The 21,061-nt window shown below is 38.0% G+C and overlaps 1 protein-coding gene across 5 annotated transcripts in view; it reads right to left on the bottom strand.

Moving 5' to 3' along the window:
* Positions 1–21,061, bottom strand: part of LOC123260037 (dystrobrevin beta) — an 822,761-nt gene that overhangs the window by 8,838 nt on the left and 792,862 nt on the right. The window lies entirely within an intron of this gene.

Below are 21,061 nucleotides of genomic sequence, written 5' to 3'. Positions count from 1 at the left end.
AGTTTTTAAGGCCAGAAGTAAATTATCTAGGCCACGTAATTAGCAGGGAAGGGTTGAAACCTGACCCCTCGAAACTTATATCAGTCCGAAATTTCCCTGTACCCAAAACACAGAGAAATATCCGGGAATTTTTAGGCTTAACGGGCTATTATCGACGATTCATCAAAGGTTACTCGACGGTCGCTAAACCTTTGACACGTCTGTTAGAAAAAGAAACAGAATTCGATTGGTCCGAGACCGCTCAGTTCGCGTTTGATAAACTTAAAGAAGCCCTATGTACGGCACCTATCTTACAGTACCCAGATTTCGAAAAACCCTTTATCATAACCACCGACGCGTCAGGATTCGCCATCGGGGCGGTTTTATCACAGGGTGAAATTGGGAAAGACCAACCGGTCGCATATTATTCTCGTGTCCTTCGGGGACCCGAATTACGCTACGATACATATGAGAAGGAAGCACTCGCGATAGTTCAGGCTGTCAAACACTTTCGACCATATGTATACATGAGAAAATTCTATAGTAGTTACAGATCACAAACCGTTAGTATGGTTTAAAACCGCTAAGGATGGGAATGCGCGCATTCTCAAATGGCGGTTACGTTTAGCAGAATACGACTACACGGTAATCTATAAACCAGGTAAAATCAATTTAAACGCCGACGCGTTATCCAGGAATCCAATCGAGAAAGTAACGGTGACCACGCGTGCCCAGAAAGCAAGGGAAGGGTTCCTAAAAACTCGCGAATCTAACGCAGAAGTTCCTCACACTTCTAATTTATCTACCGTAGAAGTTCCTCACACTTCTAATTTATCTACCGTAGAAGTTCCTCACACTTCTAATTTATCTACCGTAGAAGTTCCTCACACTTCTAATTTTTCTAACACAGAAGTTCCAGATACTTTTATTAAATCTGGTAAATCTCGGGAAAAACCTCGCCGAAAGAGAGGTAGACCCCCAAAGCCACGCGAAGTAATTCACGAGGAAACTGATCCCGTCGATCCTGAAAATTCTGACATGTCTTCGGAAGATATTTCATCTTCCAAGGAATCAGATTATGTAGTTGAGGACGATTACGATCAAATAAACGCGATTAAACCAACACAAAATATTATTACCGTAAAAGACTTATTCCAGTACCGGGAAGATAATTTAGTTTACTTTCTAAGAGAAGATGGTAGCCCTTGCGACGAGGGCTCTCGAGCTCTACAAGCGTTAAATAAATTACCTAAAATCGGGTCCATGGACACTGGACAAGTGTATTGGACCAAACGGGGTTCTAAAAACTATTTCGGGTTGATTATTTGTAGTAATACCGGGGAATCAGCAATACGCATTAAGTGTAACATTGCCAAATGCCTCGTGAAACTAAAAGGGATCTCTAGAGATAAGGGGATTCACTCTTTTTCTATAGCTTTTTCAGGAAATATTGAGAACGTCCTATGGGTGGAGATTCTTGCAATAATTTATGATGTATATGAAGCTGAACCAACTAAAATTTTAATTTGTCTCGGGACTATTCGCTACGTTCCCCGCGAGGAACGCGACCTTATATTTTTCGAAGCACACGCGTCCCCTATCGGCGGACATAAAGGGGTTTCTAAAACATTTAATAGGATTCGGGCAAATTATTTTTGGGAAAATCTTAAAAACGACATACAAAGGCGCATTCAACAATGCTTAGAATGCCAATTAAAAAAATTAGTACGGGTTAAGACACGACAACCCATGCTCATTACAGACACACCCGGAACGGTGTTTGATAAAATCGCGATGGACATCGTAGGTCCGCTACCTCGTACCGGGCAAGACAACGAATACATATTAACTATTCAAGATCAACTATCCAAATTCTGTATCGCGGCCCCGCTACAAAACATGTTAGCTACCACGGTTGCGGATAAATTTATTAAAAATGTTATATGCACTTTCGGAGCCCCAAAGGTTCTTTTAACTGATCAAGGTAGAAATTTTATTAGTACATTTATGCAGCGTATTAGTAAAAGATTTCGAATAAAGAAAATACAGACAACCGCTTTTAGGCCACAATCTAACGGGTCATTAGAACGCTCCCACCACGTATTGGGAGAGTATTTAAAACAATTCGTGAATAAAGAAAATGAGTGGGATAATTGGCTCGATCTAGCCATGTTCTCCTACAATACTTGCGTCCACGAAGGGACGAATTTTACTCCGTTCGAATTAGTATTCGGGAAACCTGCACGGGTACCTACTAACGAACCTCTACACGAACTAGACAAACTACCTACCTATAATGACTATATAATTAAATTAGTAGAAAGACTTACTGTAATTCGCGAATTAGCTCGCGAAAATTTAATACACTCTAAGGAGAAATCCAAAGAGTTGTACGACCGAAAATTAAAGCCAGTAGAATTTAAGGTGGGGGATAACATTTTTCTCTTAAAAGGCCCCAAACCTCACAAATTCGGGGACCACTATGATGGCCCATATAAGATCGAAGACACATTTCCTAACGGGAACGTTAAAATAATAATCGGGAACAAAACCAAGATTGTACATCCAAATCGGCTGAAGAAAACAAATATCAAGGTTTCACAACCCAAGGCCAGTAGGTACTAAAGTCGTGGTCTCCGACCCCGACTTTAGGCCGTAATTAATTTCTTTTACAGAACGATGCATCCCATCATCTTTTTCATTATGGCAATATGTTGGGGGCCAGCAGGGGCAATCATAGGCTATGATTGCGGCAACAAAATATTGAATATGACGACTATTTCATTGGTAGATATCGACGATTGTGATCTCAATACCGACCCTATTGAGACCACACTCCACGAAATTGCATTACTACAGTTAAATGAGTATGAACATACTCAAATCATACAATGTAAGATTGAAATCCACAGAGTTATTCAACACTGTGGATGGCAATCTTACAACTCAATAGTAGGTAATGGGATTAATGAATATATACTCCCGATAAGCCACGAGATGTGCCAGGTCGCGCACGACCATGGCACATTGCGAATCGGAAATACGTTTATTGACGGACTTCTTCCTAACGTTACGGTAACTCGAAGTATTACACTTGCAGGAAGTGTAAATAACAACGCGGACTGTACGAATGCCCAGTATAGTGACCCTTTTGGCACCTGGGACAATGTTTTCGTTATCGGTACTGCTAAAATCACGTTAAAATCCCATTTAGCTCGCGTTAAAGTTATCGATAATAAAATTCACCTGCCATCAGGAACTCCGTGTAAGTTGAGTAAAGGATCTTGCATTGATTCCGTAGGCGGTTACACTTTCTGGCACGCACTACCCCGGAAATATTGCATTCCAGAAACTTATACCATTTTATACAGTGGCTCCGCCATCAAACTAACAACAAAAAGGGAAACGGTATACTCGCTTAGTGTAAGAGATACCAGTTTCTCTCTTAGTACGACTGGAACTGAGTCCTCATGTGGGATTACGTTAATTAAAACCGAACATCCCAAATTATCCATAGTAGCAATTAAAGATTTAGATTTATTGAAAAAAAATAATATAGTAGGTTCTAATTCCGATAATATGGATCTTTTCCTTTACGCTAATGCAAAGTTTATTTATGTAGAGCGATACATAAGGACTCAGGTCCAGTCACTATATAAGGATGTACTTTTAAAGCGTTGTAAGTTAGAAAAAGAGGTGTTGAAGAACACTCTCTCAATCGCCTCGACACAACCAGACGAATTTGCGTTCCGGTACATGGAGGGACCCGGATACATGGCTGTGGTAGCGGGGGAAGTAGTGCACATTGTCCAATGTGTGCCTGTCGAAGTCAAGATCCAACATCAGGAAGCCTGTTACAACCGAATATCAGTCCAACGGGGGAATCAAAGTATGTTCCTCACCCCGCGGACACATATCATCACCAATTATGCCACTGAATTGCCGTGCAATTCACCTCTACTGCAATATTACAAACTAGGAAACGTTTGGTATAAGTTTATGCCAAAACCGGTAGAGACTCTACCACCCAAGTTATTAAAGCCCAGTACCAGGATGAGTTGGAAGTACCAAAATCCAGCCAACCTGGCCACCGGAGGAATCTACTCTGAAAAGGATCTCGACGCAATGAGGGGCAGGATAATGTTCACTATGGAGCAGACCGTGGTGATGGAGACCATGGCACAGCAGTTCACGAACCATTCCCGGGGTACCCATCTTTGATCAACGCTCTCAACGAGGAGGTCCTGGAACATCTGGCGGAAAGCGCTTGGTCCAAGACGTGGGGAAAGTTTACTGGTTTCGGTACCTATTGTGCCGGAATCATAGGAATTGTAATGTGCTTTCGGGCGATCAAACTTATTGCAGATACTGTGGTCCATGGTTACGCTTTACACACAATATATGGGTGGTCCTTGTGTCTACTCGGAGCCGTGTGGGACTCACTAACCCATCTTCTATTACATCTGGGTAGACAACGACGGACCCAATCAGAGACGCCCTCACCAACTGTGGAACAGGACACTGAGAAGGGAGACGCATCAGCACCGACAGCACCGGAAATCTATCCACTCCTACCAAGGTCTACGACACCAGCCAATAACCAAACGACGGAGATCACGCCAACTACAAGAGTTTTCGTTTGAGAGAACGTTCTTCACATTAATTAAAAGCAATCTAGTAATAATATAGAAAGATAAAATTTTGACGTCGCACTCGTTCTTATCATATTTTATATTCTTTTTCGCTCGTGCTTCCGTCTAACGGCAGGGGTGTTATGTCCAGGAAAAATCTAATAGTTTAAATTTTTTTTATTCTTTATATTATTTCCATTCGTTCTACTTCGATACGACAAAATTTTATCTTTAAAAATTTCGGACCATTACTGGGTCATAAATTACTTTTAAGCTTAAATTTTTTTTTAATCTCAAATTTCAAAAGGTTCTTGGATATTTTCTGTTTTATTACCCAGATGCATTTTCTCTTTTTCTCGGGATTACTAAACTAAAAATAAAAATAATCTCGAATAAATGGAGGAATCTTTTTAGAAAATGCATCTGACCCAAGCCTAAGCCTACCAGGGCAATAAAATTCTCACTAAGAGACCCACTCAAAGGGACTAAAATTTTATGGCCTTTTGAAATTTTATACTTATAATAACCAGATGTGTTCAAAATAACAAATTATTTTTAATGTCTCTCGACAAATATCTTACTCAACAAATTTTTATTTAAACAAATGCCGTATAGAAAAACCCATATTATCAACATCAGAATTATCTCACGATAGAATAAGTAAATGTTAAAGAATTTTCTTTTTTCTTTCACATAAATTATTAACCAGATAAAATTCAAAGAGAGTAAATAAAATCCTCCAAATAAGGGAACATTTATAAATAGAATAAAATAACGAAATTTTATATCATAACGGTACTGGTTATAAAGTTAAACAATTATCGAGTCAGATAATAATATAAGGTCAAAACAAATTTATTAAAGTCAAAGTAAAATCATAAAGCTTAACAATTATCGAGTCAAATAATAATATAACGTCAAAACAAAATATTTAAAAGTTAAACAATTAAAGCCAAAATAAATTATTAAGGTCAAATTAAAATTTTAAGATCAAACTAATTTCTCGATGATTATTATATGCAAACAAAATACAACCCATTGTTGTAAGATTTGCAATAAATGAGGGAACTTCTAAAATCCTATTAACTAATGAAATATTAATTCTGAATAAACACGTGTATTTTTGACCACGTGTTAAAACAATTAAAATATTCTCAACATTAGCACTTTTCGCATTATTATTATTTTCAGTCTAAGAATTAATAACTTGATTTGACAAAGATATTCATACCTAGGAAATTTATTAAACAATTTTTAACAATAAAGCAAATATTATAAATAATGAAACTACCATGTGGCGATTGTCCTAATTATCATACTTTAACAAAAATATGAATAATAGATCGATAAGATAATTTTATGTACTTAAACAAATAATATTAAGAAACAAAATTTATAAATAAATTTAATAATTATTGTGCATGTTGGTGTATGTGTGGGTGCGCACGCACATGGGCCAACATTTTGGGCGGGACTAGCCGTTTTCCTTAAGAAAATATAGTAAGAAAGGGAACAGACCCGGAAAACTGCTTCCTGATTGGATGCAGTTTTCCCCCGAAAATTGTGTCTATTTCGGAACAATCATGGAGATAAAGAGCCTTGTTCACCCGAATCGTTCTCTAGTTCATCCTCAGAAGTCAAGTGTCCACACACTTCAAGTACCTACCGGCGTTAGTCCCGACTAACCTTCAATACGGTGTTCTCACACTTAACATAATACTTTAATAGAAATTTAAATTCAGTTTTGATCAGTTAGCATCAGTGCATAAGAAAAACTTTGACCAGGTACCGTAATTTATATTATTATATTTAATCTGATTTCCAAATTCTTGTAAAACTTGCGTTGTATTTCGAAATTTATACACTGAATATATTTTATAATTTAAAATTACCTCTATCTGTATTTCTTTATCTAAAAATCCTAGTACTCAACACGATCCCGGTCTATAGGCTGAAAAGCTTGGGCCAAAAATAAATTAATTAATTACTCCAATTTCTGGACGTAACACAACCAACATTTTTTATTTTTAAACTCGTTCAAGTTAATTACTCGACGAATAAGTACACCAATCTTTTATGAAAATCAATCATGAATTATCGGCCATATCTTGATGACAAGATTCGGTTATAGTTAATATTGGATGCAAAAACCCGTTTTGCTAGTTTTTTTTTTTTTTTTTTTTTTTGGTTACATAATGATTGATTTATATCCCAGGTAAGAATGCCATCCATGATTTTCGTTTGACTGATAACACCGGTCCTCAAAAAAAAAGTGCTCTGTACTTTTTCGACGCGCTGAATCTGAATCTGAAGTCAGTTTTGTCCATTTCGCGCTGAATCTGAATCAAAACGTTTAGTAGCGCCTTAAGCCGTCAAGATTTGAAAAAATTGTAAAAAACTCGAAAAAAATTGCAAGAAATCATGAAAAATCGAAATTATCGAGATTAAAAAAATTTTTTGAATTCAGATTTAGTATGATTTTTATGTACTTCGTTCCTTTGAATTTGAATCTAAAGTTTTTTTGTCCCATTGATGTTTTAAAATCTTAAAATATTTCAAAAAATCAAAAAAATCGAGAAAATTGCAGTTATAAATATGAGAAAAAAATCTACTAAACACGATCGTTAATGACTTAGGTGTATTTTCATAGATGGAATATGATCCTAGAATTGAAAAACTGACAAAATTTTAAAATCTGTAGAAAATAGCATGTAAGGAGAAAGTACAGAATCATGTGTCGAATCCTTTTGTCTTCAAATGACCTACGCAAAGGGTTTCTTTTTCGCTTTCTGTTTTCATCAGGTACATCTCTCTTTAGTGTCCAGCAATGATCTGCCATCATATTGACATTACACTTTCCTTGATATCGACTCTCCATTTCACTTATGTCTTGGTGGAATCTTTCGTCTTGCTGTTCACTGTAGTCGCCAAGATTTTCAGGAAAGTATTGAAGGTGAGAATGTAAAAAATGCAATTTAAGATTCACTAAGCAACCCAGAGTATCGTAATTCTCCAATAACTCTTCAACTAAATTTTCGTAATTTTCACTCTTATTAATTCCCAAAAAATTTTGTGATACATCTTTAAAACTCGACCATGCTGCTCTTTCAACATCGTTCATTTCATAAACGAAGTTATCGTCTAGAAACAAAGTCTGACTTTCAGGCCCATCGAAAATTCCTCCTTTTAATTTGGCATCACTTATAGCTGGGAACTTTTCTTCCAAATATGTAAAATAATTGCAATCTTTTTCCAGAGCTTAACGAACTGTTTTACAAGACCAAGCTTAATATGAAGTAGTGGTAATAGGTATTTAGAAGGATCAATTAACGGCCTTCGTATCACATTTTGAGAACCAGGATCCAAGTTCGCTCTCGTTGGCCATTCTTTCTTCACATAGTGATTTTCCCGATCTCGACTATCCCATAAACATAAAAAGCAGGGATATTTTGTAAACCCTGATTGCTGACCTAACAGAATTGTTGCAATTTTCAAATCACCACAAATTTTCCATTGATGATCCGAATACTCTATTTTATTTAATATAATCTGTAAATTTTCATAAGTTTCTGTAAGTGTGGTCGAGTAGGCTATTGGAATCGATTCATATGTATTTCCGTTATGAAGAAGAACAGCTTTTAGACTTCTCTTTGACGAATCAATAAAAAGCCTCCATTCATCGTCTTTGTATGTGTTCGGTTTTAATTCATCAACCAAACTTTTTACATCTGGATAGTAAACCAATGAATTTTTGTTATTGTTGTTGAAAAATTTTCGGAACTCTTTCTCCCTATCGCGATAAAAATAAGCTGATGTTCCTTTAGTTAATGAATTTTTCTTCTTCAATAGAGCCGCTAAATGTTCAGATCCCTCTTTGGATAGCCCTATATCTCGCAAAAGGTCATTTAATTCTAGTTTGTCGAAGGTTTCAGGGTCTTTATTTTGACCGACATCGGCCAAGTATTCTTCGTCTTCAGAACTGTTTTCTTCATAGACATCGTCAACTTGCATTCCTACTTCGCTCTCATCTATCGGCTCAAGAGTAGCAGTTTCTTGAGGTTCGACACAATCGGAGAACAGCTTAAAATGGGAAAGATCGTTTCTTATCGTCGCATGGTTTTAAAAAAGATTTTTCGATGGAAATAAATTTAATCAAGTTCAATCAATATTTTGCTGGATGTTAAAAAAAGAAATACCAGAAGAAAACAAAAAAGGTAAGAGGGGAACCCTCTGCGTAGCTCATTTGAAGCTAGAACAGTTCGATACAAACGAAGGACAGTCCGAAATTCGAAAACATGGCTCTGTACTTTCTCCTTACATGCTATTTTCTACAGATTTAAAATTTTTGTCAGTCTTTCAATTCTAGGATCATATTCCATCTATAAAAATACACCTCAGTCATTAACGATCATGTTTAATAGATTTTTTCTCATATTTATAACTGCAATTTTCTCGATTTTTTTGATTTTTTGAGATATTTTAAGATTTTAAAACATCAATGGGACAAAAAAACTTCAGATTCAAATTCAGTGGAACGAAGTACATAAAAATCATACTCAATCTGAATCCAAAAAATTTTTGAAATAAAACTTCTTTAGGCGCAACTAGGGAGTAACTCAGATTTTTTTTCTGACGGAAGTAACGCTATATATATTCTGTGTAGTTTTCGCTATTCAAAAATAATAATTTGGATTGGTCGTAAGTAAATATTATATACTCCACGCTTCTTGACTTATACGCCAGCTAGTGGCAAATATTATTATCAACTAGGATTATTTATTTCCAATATTTTAAAACGGATCAATTCTGAATAGCAAAGTGAATAAAAATTCAACAGTTTTAAAAAAATTATTTTAAATTGCAAAGTTTTTTGAAAATCTCTAAGTATACTTGTTTATTTATTACTTTTGTAATAAATAAATTATTAATCAATTTTCTGACGATTGCGATATTCTATAAAATTCAATTTGGAAAATCCAAAAGTTCACGACTGATAATCCTCATTTAATTGTGAAATATTAAAAAAAAAAAAAAAAAAAAAAAAACATAAGTCGTTCAAAGTTAGTTGCTGAAAAAACAGCTTTACTAGGAAGGTAATGCACAGGCGCTCCTGGTAGAATAAATGTGCATAATTTGTATCGATATATCACGATCCATGTCAATTTTACATGGATATATATATATATATATATATATATATATATATATATATATATATATATATATATATATATATATATATATATATATATATATATATATACAGTCTTCTGGCTTTTTTATTTTGTTATTTTGTTTATTTTATTAGGCATTTGGTGGCCTATAATTATCCTAAAGAATTAAAAAAAAAAATTTTACTTAATTCATGAATTTTTTCGCAAGTTATAGTGTTTTCAAAATTTCATACATGAAGGACAGGAAAATTTTTTGATCTATTTTGAGGTTTTTTTCCGTTTTTAGTAAACTAAATCAATTTTTGAAAAGTGTCAAATTAATCTCCATTGAATTATCTTGACAATAGTATGCAAAATATCGGTGACCGTCTCTTCTTTCTCATGCAAGAATCTCTCGCAATAAAAATTGTCAGCAATAATTTCTTGTACAATATTTTTTCACACAAAAACTATAATAAAAGGGTCATGTTAATGTTTTTTTTTTTTAGAAATAATTGTACTTAATTATAAATAATTGTGATAAATTTTTGCTGATAAATTTTGGCGGTATTAATAAAGGCGGGGAGCCAAATATAATTAAATTATAATGTGATATTTATTATTCAAATTAAAGTTTAATCATTTTAGTGATATATGCCGTCAACGCCAAAGAATTTTTACTTCAATCGCGCGTAATTGTTACACGCACACACTTTTTTTTTTAATCTCGATAATTTCTATTTTTCATGATTTCTTGCAATTTTTTTGTAGTTTTTTGCAATTTTTTCAAATTTTTACGGCTCAAGAAGCTACTAAATGTTCAGATTTAGATTCTGTATATTGAAATACATGAAAATCATACGTGATCTAGGTCTAAAAAAATTTTTTCATTGCTGTAGCTGCAGTTTTTCGCAATTTTTTGCCTTTTTTTGGGTTTTTTGTATTTTACTCAAAATTTTGAGGGTGTGTGGGCAAAACTGACTTCAGATTCTGATTCAGCGCGTCAAAATACATAAAGTTAAGTAGGTCCGGTCAAAAGTACGGAGCACTTTTTTTTTGTCGGCCGGTGTAATTTACTGATTTTTCTCATTTTTAATTTTTTTCCTTTTCTATACAAAAATATTTTTCAAATATCATCAATTCAATTACATTGCTTATTTATTATTCATGAATTTTATGACGCAAATTTAAGTTTGAGATTACGTATATGTTGTAAAAAAAAAATTAGAAAAACGGTTGACACTAGAGGCCATCCCTGTAACTTGCCGCTAACTCTATACCTATACGCTTAACATATCACCAATCTTGTTGTTGAGCTCTTCGAGCTCAAAAATGTAGTTTTTGTGTAGTTTTGATCTCTCCGAGCTCAAAGAGATTGCTGTTCTATGCTTTTGAGCTCTTCAAGCTCAAATCTCTGATAGAAGCTTCATAAAACATTATTTTATGAGTATTCAAACTGCAATAACTTTTGAATGAATTAACCGATTTTTTTCGCAGTTTACGGCATTCAACGCAGTTTGAAGCTCATAAAAGAATTTTAAAGCGCAAACTGCTCAGGCTAAAAATTTCATAGAAATTCTAAAAAAAACATTTTTTTCAATTTTTTTCGCCGATATCTCACGAAAGCATTAATCAATTTTGGCTGGGCCAGTGGCGATCGACGTGGTTTTTGAGGTTAAGAGCTGATTAGTTTTTGGAATTGATCGGTAAAGCCGTTAAAAAGTTATTCCAAGAAAACCTTTTTTTAAAAATTTTATTTCGAGATTTATAAAAATCTAGTGAACCGCATCGATTTAAATTTTCACGAAATTCAATGGCATTGATACTTTTTAAATCGCTACCTGTCTCGATCCGATCGGTCGAGCCATTCAAAAGTTATAAGAGGTTTACACACACACACACACACACACACACACACCCGTGTCAGGCCTCGTGTCGGGCTTGCTGGGTCCCGCATCGGGCGCCTCCTCAGGTGGCGGATAGGGAAATGCCCGGCATATCTGCACGTCAGATGCGTCGGGTACCGAGGAAACAGAATACTCGGGGTGGACCAAAACCTAGCAAAAGATGATATGGAAATGTCAGAAGATTTTCAAACATCGTTTACAGTACAGAGGATGGATACCTCAGTGCCGGCGAGGGAAGGCGTGCAAACGGGCCTAAACTCGTCGTTATCAAGCGACTGTTTGAACAGTGGAGTAGACCCCATGGCTCTGCTGTCTAGCAATGCTAGCAAGGTTACAGGGAGTACGAAATCAGCCCAGATGGCAGAGAACGGACAGCTGAGCAACATTCCTTCAAAAAGTGAAGGACCTTTTGCTCCTGCCACTAATCAAACCCACCGAGGAAGAATGAACTCTCTACCGACCGTCACCGGCCAACAGTCACCAATGAAGAGGCTCGGCAACAAGATTGATGAGTTAGCCGACTTCATAAAAGAGAAAAAGAATCTCCACCATGAGATCAGAAAATTGGTTTCGTCTATTAGTACGGCATATAGGCTGGCCAACAAATCACCAACGAAGTCGGCGTCAACGACTCAAACATCTCCGAGTCTGAACAAAAAATCACAGCCACCTCTGACCACTCCTAAGAAATTACCACAGCAAGGAGATGGCAACAAGAAGAGGCCGCTGTCCACGCCCAGCCCTTCCTCAGATATTGACAAGCCAGCACAGAAAAACACAGCCCGGGATGATACCTGGACCAAAGTGACTCGGCAAAACAAGAAAAAGAAAGAACAGGAGCCAGTGACTCAAACTGCTACAGCCCAAGACCAGCCAAACAGCGGTGGCTCCAAGAAACCAAGGAGGAAGAAGACAAGAACTAAAGCTGTCCTAGTCCAACCAGCTGAAGGGCGAACATACGCCGATCTCCTGAAGGAAATCAAGGCCAAGGTAAGCCCTGTCGAGACGGGCGTAGACATAAGGTCTATTAAAAAGACGAAAGACGGAGGCGTTCTCCTTGAAATGGCTCGAAAGACCGAAGACAGCAAGGCATTTACCGATGCAGTAAGGGCAGCTACTGCAAACATCGGCACAGTCAAGACGCTAACACCAACAACAACGATCGAGATCCTTGACTTAGATGAAATCTCTACCGAGAGCGAAGTCCGTGAAGCACTCAAACGTGAATTCACTGACAACCTGGAGGTCAAACGGGTAAATTTGACAAAACCCACACCACGAGGTAATCGGGCAGCCTTCTGCGAATTAGACGAGCCCAGTGCGATTAAGGCCCTTGACAAGGCCCGTATACGGATCGGTTTGGTAAACTGTCGTATACGCCCAGTAGTAAAAGTAACACGTTGTTTTAAATGTCTTGGTTATGGACACCAAACACGTCAGTGTGCGGGACCAGACAGAAGCAGGTGCTGCTACAAATGTGGCGGAGAGAACCACAAGGCCGTAAACTGCACGGAGAAGTTAAAATGCTTCCTTTGTGCTTCGGACAAAGATGCCCAGGATAGTCTATGCCATATTTCTGGCACTGGAGCGTGTAAGGCATTCCGCAAAGCACTTGCAGAAGCCACGAAAGGTCAGAAATGACACGCATACTACAAGGCAACCTGAATAGGTGCGCCTTGGCGCAAAACCTGCTGCGCCAGCGTGTTTTCGAAGATAAAATTGACGTCTGCTTTATCTGCGAGCAATATCTAAACATCGAAGGTAAAACATGGTTCGCAGACGAAACGATCACGGTAGCAATTTGGATTGTGAACACAAAGAACGTTACCGTCAACAACAGCGGAGGTGGAGCAGGTTTTGTCTGGATTCAAACCCCCACAACCTACTTCATGAGCGTCTATCTCTCACCTAACGAAGGGATTAGTGTGTTCCGACAGAAACTCGCAAATATAGAAGATGCGGTCACTAAGTTCGACGGCGAAGTTATCGTAGCCGGAGACTTCAACGCTAAATCGGCTGAGTGGGGCGCTGCTTTCTCCGACACCAGAGGAAACGAGGTCGCTGACGTCGTGGCTAGACTCGACCTCATAGTGCTGAACACCGGGAGCACCACGACCTTTAGAAGACTAGGGTACCAAGAATCCATCCTCGACATCTCATTGGCGACTCCAAGGACTGCCAACATGATTGAAGACTGGACAGTATCCGAAGAATACAGTGGCAGTGATCACCAGTTTGTGACATTCAGCGTTGGATTGGCATTTGCTCCGGTTTTACAACGCGACGTTTCTAAGCGGAAGTGGAATGCCATAAGGCTTGATCCAGAGGCATTGCAAGCTTCACTCGCACGAAGCTGGTCTATCCTCCAGAACAACCCGACACCGGATACCTGCAGCGAGACGGAAAAGGCAGTGCTAAACACGATGAAAGAAATTACTGCCGCATGTGACGCCTCTATGCCGCGGCTGAAAAACCAGAGCTTCCACAGGCCGGCGTACTGGTGGTCAGCGGACATAGCAGAACTTCGCAAAATATGCCATCAGCTACGTCGCCGAGCAACGAAAGCTACGAAACGCTCCCCAAGCCAGGACTTGTATTCAAAAGAGTACAAGCAGGCCAAAAAGACGCTAAACCGAGCCATTAAAGCAAGTAAAGCGAAACTGTGGAAAGAGATCTGCAACGATCTCGACAATGACCTCTGGGGTAAAGCCTACCAAATTGTCGCCAAACGACTTGGAAAGGCTTCACCAGAGGCGCCAAAATCTCCTGCCTTGATGGAGAGCATTGTAACGGAGCTTTTCCCCAAACACCCACCGCGGGAGAAGAAACACTACACTAAAAACAGCGAAGTAACACCCTTCACAACTAAGGAATTACAAGACGCGGCCAAGTCACTCAAAACAGGAAAGGCACCTGGACCTGATGGCATCCCGGCATCGGTGATCAAAACTGTAGCCCTGGAATACCCAGACATACTCCTGAACACCTACAACGCATGCTTGGCAACTGGCACGTTTCCCGTGGTCTGGAAACGGCAGAGATTGGTTCTCTTAGACAAAGGTAAGGGAACCCCCATAACACCTTCGTCGTTTAGACCACTCTGTATGCTGGACATTGCTGGAAAACTGCTCGAGAAGCTCATACAAGGGAGACTTTGCAACGACATAGACCGTGCTGGAGGTTTTGCCGCAAACCAACACGGCTTCCGGAAAGGACGTTCGACAGTCGGAGCGATTAAGAAAGTCATAAAGACAGCGAGAGAAGCATGGACTGGTAGCCTCAAAGCTCGTAAAGTATGTCTTCTCCTCACGCTAGATGTCAAAAACGCATTTAACAGCGCAAATTGGGGAGACATTTTAGACGCTCTGGAGCACAAGTTTGACGCGGAGCCAGAAAATCTGGCACTAGTCGACAACTACCTTGACGATAGAAAGCTAATAGTGGAAACTACTGAAGGCCCACAAGAATACGCCATAACGGCTGGCGTGCCGCAAGGCTCAATAATGGGGCCTGATCTATGGAACGCAGACTACGACGAGCTTCTTGAAATCCCGTTGCCAGAGCAAGTAGAGCTAACAGGCTTTGCAGACGACGTTGCAGCTACTATAGTGGCGGACAGCGTGGAAGAGGCCGAACTGCTAGTTCGGGAAACCATCGACACCGTCGAGACTTGGCTCGATAAGCATCACCTGAAACTCGCCAAACAGAAAACCGAGATGGTCATTTTGACCCGTCAAAAATGGTTTCCAAAACCATTCACTATGGACATGGGAGGAACAACGCTGACGTCAACAAGGGCTCTGCGGTATCTAGGGGTAATGACAGACGAGAAACTATCTTTCCGTGAACACCTCGACAGTGCATGCAAGAAAGCCAGCAAGACTGTGTCTAGCCTAGCACGAATTATGACCAACACCATGGGACCAAGAACAAAAAAGAGAAGAGTTCTTCTAGAAGCAGTCCACTCGGTACTGCTTTATGGAGCGGAGATATGGGCAGACATATTAAAGCAGAAGACCTACCGGCGAAAGATCGCAGCAGTACAGCGGCGAGGCGCTCTCAGGGTTGCCTGCGCCTACCGCACAGTTTCCGAAGCGGCTGTATTGGTCATTGCAGGAGCCGCGCCTATCGACCTATTAGCGTTCGAAAGAGCAAAACTCTATGACGCTAAAGACAGTGATGATAACATGAAGGACGCAAGAACAAGGATAAAGGCGGAAACGCAGCAAGAGTGGCAGGACCGATGGACATCGGGAGAGACGGGCAGATGGACGGCGTGCCTGATCCCAAACATCAACGTCTGGCTCTCTCGGAAGCACGGGGATACGGACTTCTTCCTGACCCAGCTATTGACGGGACATGGGCAGTTCAATGCCTATCTTTTCAAGATGGGTTTGCACAGCACACCAACGTGCAAATACTGCCTGGATAAAATCGACGACGCCGAACACACATTCTTTGAGTGTGCTCGATGGAAGGACTACAGAAGAAGCACCGAAGAGATCATAGGCACCAGGCTCTCCCCCTCAAGCCTGGTGACCTATATGATCAAACAAGAGGAAAACTGGTCAGCTGTTGCAGTTTATGCACAGCACCTCCTGAAAGACAAAATCGCAGAAAGGGACTAGTAGCCAGGAGTAGGCGTCGTGAGACGCAGCACGACTGGATTGAAGTAATGCTAACGCGGTTCCAATCCAGTCCTCCCCGTACCATCTAGGGGAGAGGGGAAGAGGAATGTTTTTTTTTAGTGGGTAAAAATCTCCACACTACCGACTATCGATATCTGCCGGAAGATGGGCGGCAGAGTTAACGATACCGGTGTCTTTTGAAGATCTTTTTTCGTACCTCTTTACAAAAAAAAAAAAAAAAAAAAAAAAAAAAAAAAACCCGTGTCAGGCAGCTGGGTCCCGCATCAGGCGCCTCTCCAGGCTGTGGATAGGGGAATGCCCGGCAGTAATTATTATTATTTTTATTATTTCTTTATTTATAAACCTAACAGCCCTGTAGGGCCAATTGTAAGGTTACAGAAAGTTACATTGACGTAAATGTGAGGGGCGCATGTAGCCAAAATAATAATGTTAAATATAATAGCATTCGGTATATATATAAAAAAAAAAAAAAAAAAAAGAATTATATGAAAATAGAGTTAAAGTTTTTCAGTGTTACAAAATTATATACGTCTTAGTATTAAGATAACAATAATTAATCCTAATAAGGCATATAATAATTATTTGTAATTGTAACAAATAGTTCTTAAATTCATTCTTAACAATATATAATTCATAATATAGCTTCAAAATAGTGTTAGGGTAGTTAATATTTATATTTTCATTATACAATATTTACAAGGACTTGGTATCTGGTAATTTGGTGAAATTAGTGAGCAAAAGAAGCTGAAGATGAAGATGCTGGAGTACGGTTATCTGTTTGTCTAGTTCTTACAATAATAAATGCCAGTATATTGGCAGAAATAGACGATGAGAAGTCAAGCAAGTCAAGTTCACTACATTGTTGGACTATGTTGTTACAAGCTCTGATAAGTCTTATGATAGGTATTGAGAGAGAACAATTGTTCCTCAGACGTGGTGGATAGAAAGGCATATCAGAGCGTAATAATCTCTGAGGTATCAATATAGGAATAAGTTCCAGAAATCTAGGGCATTCAATTTTATTACTTAGAATACTAGTTATAAAAAGTATGGGTGTAAGTCCTTCTCTCTTCCAAAGTTAAAAGATTTGCGTCGACACACATGGCAAGATAGTCGAAACCTCTAGCTGGATAAATACCGTGCTTTTTGAATGAAAAGAATTTGACAAATTTTCGTTGTAGTCTTTCTATATTTTTTATATGAGTCTTATATGCTGGTTACCATACAACTGACGCAAACTCAAGCTTGGGTCTGACAAGTGCAATGTACAATGTTCTTATAGTATTTAAGTTTCTGAATTTTTTGGATGTTCGTATGATAAAGCCTAGTGCCTTCATGGAAGATCTGATTAAGTTAGAGTAATGATCTGTGAAGGTTATTTTTGAATCGTAAAGTACACCAAGGTCATTTACTACTGATACTCTAACTAAGGTCAGTCCGTCAATGTTATAATTATATATAATTGGATGTTTAGTTTTATTAAAAGAAATAACTTTGCATTTAGTCCTATTGAGTAGAAGTTTGTTGTCACTGCACCATTTAACGAAGACATTCAGATTGTCTTGTAAATAAGTACAGTCATAGATGCTATTGATGGTTATATATAGTTTAGCATCATCTGCAAATAGGTCTAGGAACACTGATAATAAGAACCCAATATCATTTATAAATATAGTAAAAAGTAAAGGTCCAAGGTTTGATCCTTGAGGGACACCCGAAGTTGAAATGTATACTGGAGATAGAAAACCATTGTAAAGAACAATGTTTTTTCTATAAGTAAGGTAGGATATAATTAGGTTGCTTAGTTGTTCAGGTATTCCAATGCTAATTATTTTTTTCACTAATATTGAGATGTCAACCTTGTCAAAGGTTTTTGAGAAGTCAGTATGAATAACATCAACCTGTTTACCATTAGACATGTTATCAGCAATAAATTGTGTGTAAGGAAGTAGGTTAGTAACAACCGATCTTTTCTTTAGAAATCCATGTTGGCAAGAGGTTATGTTTGGGACAAAATAAGACATTAATAAATCATATATTATCATTTCAAATATTCTGGCAAAAGCTGGTATAATTGAAATGGGTCTATAATTTTCTATATTGGTATTTTCACCCGATTTGGGGATTGGACATACTTTAGCAGTCTTCCAGATGTCCGGAAAGATACCGTTTGTTAAGCAGTCATGAAATATTATTTTCAGTGGTAAGATTAAAGAATTAGAGCATTCTTTGACAATTTTACACGGTATGCCGTCGATCCCAGCCAACATTTTATTGGGTAATTTATTAATACATCTTATTAATACATCTCTTTATATCAAGTTTAGAAGGTAGCTCAAAATTACCCATAAGTTCAATATTACAATTTGTAAAATTAGAGAAAACTTTGCTATCAAGTCGTTCATAAACACTACTGAAGAATTTAGCAAATGCAGCAACAATTGATTGTGAGTCATCAGTATAACTACCTGATAAGAAGAAGCTATTTGGTAAATGATTATTCGCTGATTTAGATTTAATGTGCTTCCAGAAAGACTTAGGATCTTTAAGTAATTGGTTTTCAGTAAGTTTTATATAATTATTATAGGCTAGTTTGATTTTAGACTTTAGAACTTTCCTAAGGTGTTTGTATTGATTAAGTATGTATAGTGATGAACTAAGTGACTTTTTGTATTTACGGCGAAGTATTTCTTTCATCTTACAATCGTATATAATATCAGAGGTAAACCAGGGTGGATACTTAGTAGATTTATATAATGCGTTTTTATTGCTAGATATAGCTTTAGAGAAGGCTAATTCTAATTGATTATCCAGGTAGTTGCACTTGTCGTCAGGTGTATCGAGTTCATATAAAGTTTCCCAACTTATAAGCTCAAGCTCAGTTATAAGCCTTAGTTTATCATATTTATGGAAATTAAAAGCTCCCAAGGACTTTTTGATAGTAAGTTTAGGTCTTACCAGTGTTATTTGGGCCGTGATCCTTAATGCTGGGTGATAAGGATCAATCTTGACTAAGGGAGATAATTCTTCAACAACCATACAGTCAGTAGATGAGAAAACCAAGTCGAGTATTCTACCATGTGAGTTCAGCACCTCATTATGTTGTTTAATGTTATTAAGCAATAAAAAACTGTTAAGTAAATCTGCCTTCATATCCAAACTATTGACAGAGGAATCAATAAAGCCCGGTGAATTGAAATCTCCTAACAGGAACAGTACTCCAGCATCCATAAGAGGGTGAGACGAAAGAAGCTCTAGGAGGTCAGAGTAGATATGCACCTGCAGGTCTGGTGGAATGTAGATGTTTACTAAATGAATCTTAATACTCTTATTTGTAAAAAATATTCCCACAATCTCAATTTGAGGGAAGAGTTGTAGAATATAATCAAAGTTAATTTGTAGTACGTTAAGTGTACTTCTGCAGGCAATAAGAACACCTCCACCCGACCTCCTGAACTCCTTACGTCGATCACACCTAAAAACAAAGTAATTTTTACTAAAAATTTCGCTATTAAGGACGCCTGGTTTAAGCCAGGTTTCAGAAAATGCATAAAAATCATACTCAGCTACATAAGTTTTACAATAAATACTATCCAGTTTGGTATTTAGTCCTCTAACATTTTGATAATAAATAGATAGGTTTGTTGAGGTAGAGTTTAAGGAGTTGTATCCTAGGAGTTGTATTTTGACGTTCCTTGACTATCATCATTCTCCCATTCCGTGTTACAATCCTCAAATTCTGTTCTCCCGCTGCTGTTCGATCGTTGAGAAGTTGGCGTATTTTCTTTAGTTCGTTCCTTTGTAGCTCCGTGCGATCGTGCACAATGGAAACATTCCGTACTGACATCAGAGGGTTTATTGCCCTTTTTGCTTTTAAGAGACCCAATATGATCTGGTTAACAGAAGTGTGTTCTGTAAAAGTGACTTTTATAGGTCTAGGATGCAGCGAATTAGATGAGTATTTACCAATCCTCGTGCAGTAAGAGACTTCACAAATATTTTGTACTCTAGTAAGGTCCATTGATTTGCGTTCCATAGTTGAGGCTGCTGACTGTTCCTCGATGCCTAGGAACAATGCATTGTTCCTTCTAGCCAGACGATCTTCCACTTCATGCAGGATAGAATCACTATCATTACTAGTTTGAAAGTTAGATATTTTGTCCGAAAGTTTAGTGATTCTTTCATCATATAATAATAATGTATTGGTACTATTCGTTTGACGTGCTTCATAATTTCTAACTTTGTCTTCAATAATACACAGACGATTATTAAATTGTTCCGAGAATGACTGAACTTGATCTTTAAGTCCTTCAACACTAGCAATTACGGTTGTAAGTTCACTTTTGATATCATCTTTGACATCATTTCTCAAGCTAGTCATCTCATGTTTTAAAAAGTCTTTAAGTTCTTCGGTTGATGAAGATCCACGCCTACCGCAACAACGTTGGTAATAACCTCCAGACATAAGCACAGCTTGCTTAGCGCAGCTCGGATGGTAGTAGGCTTTACATTTCGCGCACTGTACCTGCTCTTTAGCGATATTTTGAGAGCAATTACGACATTTTAATACAGGTGGTCTGTTAGTGGTTTTATTATCATTAACATCTGTCATGATTAAATTCAGCCGACAAGGAAGTGATGACAGTTGTGTTATTTATAAACAGTTTATGAGTACTATTTCAAAAATAACAACTCTAAAGTCATTTAGTTTTATTCACCTTTATAAGTCGGGCGCATATATA

Source organism: Cotesia glomerata, linkage group LG2, assembly GCF_020080835.1.
Source record: "Cotesia glomerata isolate CgM1 linkage group LG2, MPM_Cglom_v2.3, whole genome shotgun sequence".
Taxonomy (NCBI): Eukaryota; Metazoa; Arthropoda; class Insecta; order Hymenoptera; family Braconidae; genus Cotesia; species Cotesia glomerata.
This window is presented reverse-complemented; position numbering and strand designations above follow the sequence as displayed.